Below are 6641 nucleotides of genomic sequence, written 5' to 3'. Positions count from 1 at the left end.
CATTCAAATCTTAATGGATATAGGAATGGATCCGTATCTGGTCAAGGGACATAAACTCATATCTAAACCAAATTTTAATTCAGATATACTTGATGAAATTAAACCCGCTAAATTTAGATTCAGATCACTCGGATTTTGGATAAAATCCATACCGTTTTAAATCCTATTCTCAGCTAGCCCCCACATCAAGTTGATTTAAAATACAAAACCTCAAATGTAATTTTAACATTTAAATATTCATTAATAACTTACTATTTTGTTAATCAGAGGCAAGTTTTCAAACTATGCGTGAGATAGAGTACCTTTAATAAATATATCCAAACACCAAACGAAAACATAATATTTATATTTATTTTAATATATGGTGCCAACTAGCTCATGTTGGTAAAGTCAATGAGTGATGAATATTTACACCTTTGATAGTATGTTCTAAGTATTTACACCCGATGCCGTTCCCTTAGTTAATTTATTCAAAAGACCATTTTATCAGTTGAAAAATATTAAATATGAAAAATACTCTTTTTGAAATTGTGTAACATTAAAAATGTGGACTTTGGACCTTAACTATTTTACCAAATAATCCTATGGACTTTGGGTTCATAAAAATCAGAGTTCCAACCCCCAAAACCCAGATTTTCCCTTTCTTCCTCTCACAGAAATTGTAAGAAATGACTTGCAAGTCAAACTGATATAACATTTAGAAATTAAATGAATTTCACATCAAGTTGATTCGAATAAGAATTCAATAATGATTTAAAATTGTAAATATTCAATAAGTTATTATTTCACTATTATAAATAATTTTGTAATTTAGTAATACCACCAGAGAAATTGGCGATATTAGGTTTACTCCCTGATCGAAAGTCAATGTTCCTTTTTGTTAATAATTCAACGGTGAAAATTTTGATTTCATTTTTTCAAAATGACCTTCAAATAGTTCAAGTGGTCGACTAGCTGCACACCACCAATTACCTATTTGATTCCATCACTTAAATATACATCTTTACAATGATTGCACTCCAAAAAATAAAGTGTTGCTCTCCTTTCTTTTTCTTTTTCTTCAGCCATGCCCATAAAATGTATTTTTTTTTATGGGTAAGCCGGACTTGACTCCATGACTTTAGAATTGGTTAGCAATCTGTGAAACCAAGCTATTGGGAGTAAGCCCACCTGTAAAACATATTGCTAGTTCACAATTTTGAAAACAAACAACCAAAAAAAAACGCAGCTTCAGATATAGATAAGTACGTGCATAGGATCCGAAATCCTTGTAATCACCATATCTCCATATTGATAATGAAAGGGAGGATTGTTGTTGGCTATTTTAAAGCCAATGTCAAGATTAAGAAGCTCGTAGGCATCGTTGTCAACACTTCAAAGCTGATCAAAGAGAATAGAATTCCAAGGATGAGATCCAAGAATGGTTAAATTTATCAAAACATGCACCACATTTCGACTATTTACCAAAACGGTAAATTGTAGCAATTAATTCTGAAAACGGTAATTTTACCATTTTTAGAATTAATTTTTTTTACCAAAACGATAAAAACAGTAAAATATAATTTTTTTTACCGAAAATACCCTTTTTATTTTTTGACTAAAATTCCGAAAAAATCCTCGCCTCTTTCATATTTCTATTTAGTGTTGGAAAGATTAAAAAGAAGAGAAAGATTTAATTGGATTTTTATTTATTTCTAAGGTTAAAATGGTAAATACATATGTAAAATAAAAAATGGTATTTTTGATAAAAAAAAATTACATTTTACTGTTTTTACCGTTTTGATAAAAAAATATTAATTATGAAAACGGTATAATTACCATTTTCAGAATTAATTACTACAATTTACCATTTTGATAATTAATTTCGAAAACTATAACGTTTTGATAAATTATTCTTAACTTATATCTATCTTGCATTTTGTAGAAGGTAAACTAATCTAAATATCTCAAGGACGTATTACTCAATTACCCTTACAATTTCAAATTAGGTGAGATAAATTACTCTTTAATAATCTATTTAATATTTTATTTTTATTATTAATTATCTTTTCAAACATTATATATATATATATATAGGGTCGGGTCCGTAGACACATATTGCGATTCACATTGCGACACACTGTTTTGTCTTATATGGGCAAAAATATTTGGAATGGGCTGATTTTTTGTGAGGATGATCTCTATGGTGAGGAGATTATCCTTGCCAAAAATCAGCTCATTATGAAACTTCTAGCCCCATGTTTACAAGTTGAAAAATTTTAGACCGTCGAATTTTTGTAAATCAATTGATGGGGTTAGAAGTTTTGGAATGGGATGATTTTTTGTCAGGATAATCCCCTCATTATAGAGATCATCCTCACAAAAAATCAGCCCATTCCTAACATTTTTGCCCATATAAGACAAACGGTGTGTCGCAATGTGAGTCGTGATAGGGGTCGTAATAACGCCATCCATATATATATATATATGGGTGACGTTCCTACGACCCATATTGCAACTCACATTGCGACACCGTTTTTGTCTTATATGGGCAAAAAGGTTTGGAATGGGCTGATTTTTTGTGAGGATGATCTCTGTGATGAGGGGATTGTCCTTGCAAAAAATCATCCCAGTCCAAAACTTCTAACCCCATCAAAATTGATTTACAAAAATTGGACGGTCTAAAATTTTTCAACTTGTAAACATGGGGCTAGAAGTTTCATAATGAGCTGATTTTTGGCAACGATGATCTCCTCACCATAGAGATCATCTTCACAAAAAATCAGTCCATTCCAAACATTTTTGCCCATATAAGACAAAATACTGTGTCGCAATGTGAGTAGCTTTATGTGTCTACGGAACCCGACTATATATATATATGGATGGCATTATTACGACCCCTATTACGACTCACATTGCGATACACCGTTTGTCTTATATGGGCAAAAATATTTGGAATGGGCTGATTTTTTGTGAGGATGATCTCTGTGATGAGGGGATCATCCTGGCAAAAAATCATCACATTCCAAAACTTGTAACCCCATCAAAATTGATTTACAAAAATTGGACGGTCTAAAATTTTTCAACGTGTAAACATAGGGCTAGAAGTTTCATAATGAGCTGATTTTTGGCAAGGATGATCTCCTCACCATAGAGATCATCCTCACAAAAAATCAACCCATTCCAAACATTTTTGCCCATATAAGACAAACGGTGTGTCGCAATGTGAGTCGTAAGAACTCGACCTTATATATATATATATATATATATATATATAGGGAAATGTTCAGCACCCTAAGTTTTACCACACACTTTAACAAACGTTTTTTGTCCTACATGGGTTAGAAGTTTTGGAATGGGCTGATTTTTGGTGAGGATGATCTCTATGATTAGAAGATCATCATCCCCAAAAATCAGCCCATTCCGAAATGTTTAGCCCCATGTTTACATGTTGAAAAATCGTGGACCGTCCATTTTTTGTAAACCATTTTTGATGGGGTTAGAAGTTTTGGAATGAGCTGATTTTTGGTGAGGATGATCTCCTCACCATAGAGATCATCCTCACCAAAAATCAACCCATTCCAAAACTTCTAACCCATGTAGGACAAAACACGTTTGTTAAAATGTGTGGTAAAGCTTAGGGTGCTGAACGGGACCCATATATATATATATATATAGGGTCGGGTTCCGTAGACACATAAAGCTACAACGTTTTTGTCTTATATGATTAAAAATGTTTGGAATGGGTTGATTTTATGTGAGGATGATCTCTATGGTGAGGGGATCATCCTTGCAAAAAATCATCTCATTCCAAAACTTCTAATCCCATCAAAAATGATTTACAAAATTGGACCGTCTAAAATTTTTCAACATGTAAACATGGGGCCAAAAGTTTCATAATGTGCTGATTTTTGGCAGGGATGATCTCCTCGCCAAGATATCATCCTCACAAAAAATCAGCCCATTCCAAACATTTTTGCCCATATAAGACAAAACACGTTGTCTTATACACATAAAGCTATTCATAAAATTACAACGTGTTTTGTCTTATATGGGCAAAAATGTTTGAAATGGGCTGATTTTTTGTGAGGATGATCTCTGTGGTGAGGGGATCATCCTTGCAAAAAATCATTCCATTCCAAAACTTCTAATTCTATCAAAAATGATTTACAAAAATTGGACCGTCTAAAATTTTTCAACGTGTAAACATGGGACTAGAAGTTTCATAAATAATGAACAAGTATTTTACTTTATTTTAATTTAAGTTTCCAGCTAGTCTACTTTATAGGTTGATGAATAATAGTACGAAATGAGCATGTGGACGGTGAAATCATAGATCTAAGCCTATTAAATAAATTAAAAAAATAAAAAAGATCCTAGTTTTAAAATTGATGGGTTCGACCCAAAACTCGGCTGACTCTTCTCACCTCATTCTGTGTATTTTTTAGCTGATTTAGAGCAACTAGGTGTCTCTATTTTAGCATATTTTCACATTTTAGAGATGGTTCTCTCCTCCGAATCTAAACAAATTCCAATACGTCACAACCTATAAATCACTATTGACATCTCCAACTCACTATTTACATAATAAAAAATAAAAATAAAAACTTGCTATTGACAATCCAACTTTATTTGTTATCCAAATTAAATATTAAGAAAAAGAAAAATTATTATTGACAACCCAACTTTACTTGTTCCACCGAAGTTAAATATTAAAAATAAATAAATAAATGCTAGTAGACATAAAATTTTGAACTTTTAACATAAAAAGGATTTTAAAATATGTTAGTGGATTGTTTTGAATATTCTAAAGGACAGTAATGACATTTAAAATGTTGACCGGAAAGAAAAGGAAATTAGAGAAAGCAAATAGTGATATAGAGGTCCTTGGCAAAATTGAAGACTATTGGAGTTTAATTTTGCAAAATGGTCTCCATATTTGAAGATGTAGGGTTTAATTGGAGATGCTATTGCAGGCACCAAAATTTAGAGGAGGCATTTTCAATTTTTATAAATAAAAATGAAGTCCCTAAAGTTATGAATGAGCCTCACAATTAAGTCCATTAATTGAGAACGTGCCCCTTACAAATTTGGGTTTTGGACTTTTGCAAATAAAGTCCATGATCTAAATAAAATCAAGTGATTCACAAATTAAATATTGGGCCCGACACCCAAACAAATAAGTTTGGCCTAATAATAATCCATAGAATCATGGAATGTTAGGGCCTCGAATGATAAAAGGAAAAGATTGGTGATAAAATCTATGGTTCGTACTGTGAAATCTCAGTAGTTACCTTCTAGGAATCAAAATTAGAGTTGGTCGGCCAAAAGTTGCTTAGTGAGATTTGAGGCAACAGGGAGATTAGTTGGTGTTTTGTTCCACCAAATGGGATATCTGGGGGTATTATTGTGCTTTTGGGATAGGGGTTGTATCATCATGGAGGGAACATTTTTAGAGCTTTTTTGACTTCCAATCTTTGTAGGGCTGTGGATAGTGCTTGTTGGTAGAGTTTTTCAAGAGTCTATGGTCCCTCCAAGGACTGGGAAAAAAACTCAAGTTTGGGAGGTGTTAAGTGATGTGAATGCATTCTGAGGAAAGTTGTGGTGTCTTGGGGGAGATTTCAATGTCATCCGTTTTTCATTTGAAAAATTTGGTGGATCAAGGTTAACTACAAAATGAGGAGGTTTAGGGAGTTTGTTCAAAATAATGAGTTGGTTGATTTTCTCTCGTATGGAAGGAAGTTTACTTGGTCGAATAAATAGGGGTGCCCAGTTATAAGTAAACTTAATAGATTCTTGGTGTCATCAAATTGGGAAGATCACTTTTTAGGAGTTTCCCAAGACTCAATGCTTAATTCAACTTTTGATCATTGCCTGATTTTCCAAATAGGACTGATTGGTAGACGTCCGCCTCCATTTAGATTAGATAACATGTGGATGTTGCAAGAGAACTTTAAGGAGCTAATCGAGAGTTGGTGGTTGAGTGCAAGTTTTGAAGGAAGATTCAGGGTGGTTTTCAAGTTGAAGCTAAAATTTATTAAATATAAGTTCACACAATGGAATAGGGAGAGTGGAAGTGAAAAATATTAAGTTTTTGTTGGAGCTGGAAGAGTTGGATAGGAAAGAGGAAGTAAGTCTTTTGTCCCTAGGGGTAGAGTTAGAAGGGGTGCAATTCAGGAAGAATTCGAAAAGAGAGTGGATATGGAAGGTGTGTTGGAGACAAAAATCTAGAATTCAATGGCTCTAGGAAGGAGACAAAAATATAAAATTCTTCTATCGTATGGTTAATGCTCATAGAAGATCCAATTGCATATCCAAGATAAAAATTGAGGGTATTTTGGTAGAGAGGGAGGAGGAAGTAAGGACATGGGTAGTGGATTTTTATGTCGGTTTGTATTCTAAGCTTCACCCAGTGAGGACGAAGCTTGGTGGTTTACATTTTGATTGTATCTCGGAAGCGCAAAGGATTTGGTTTGAGAGACCATTCGAGGAGGAGGAAGTCTTGACATCAATTTTCAATCTATGTTCGAATAAGGCCCCTGGCCTAGATGGGTTTACCTTAGGTTTCTTTAAAACTTGTTAGAACTCAAAATTTTCACGTATCGATTTTTTACTGTATTCCGAATTGCTAACAAGGATTCACATATCTTATCGTGATTCGA

This window comes from Akebia trifoliata, chromosome 8 (assembly GCF_017979445.1).
Source record: "Akebia trifoliata isolate Shusen 1 chromosome 8, ASM1797944v1, whole genome shotgun sequence".
NCBI lineage: Eukaryota > Viridiplantae > Streptophyta > Magnoliopsida > Ranunculales > Lardizabalaceae > Akebia > Akebia trifoliata.
This window is presented reverse-complemented; position numbering follows the sequence as displayed.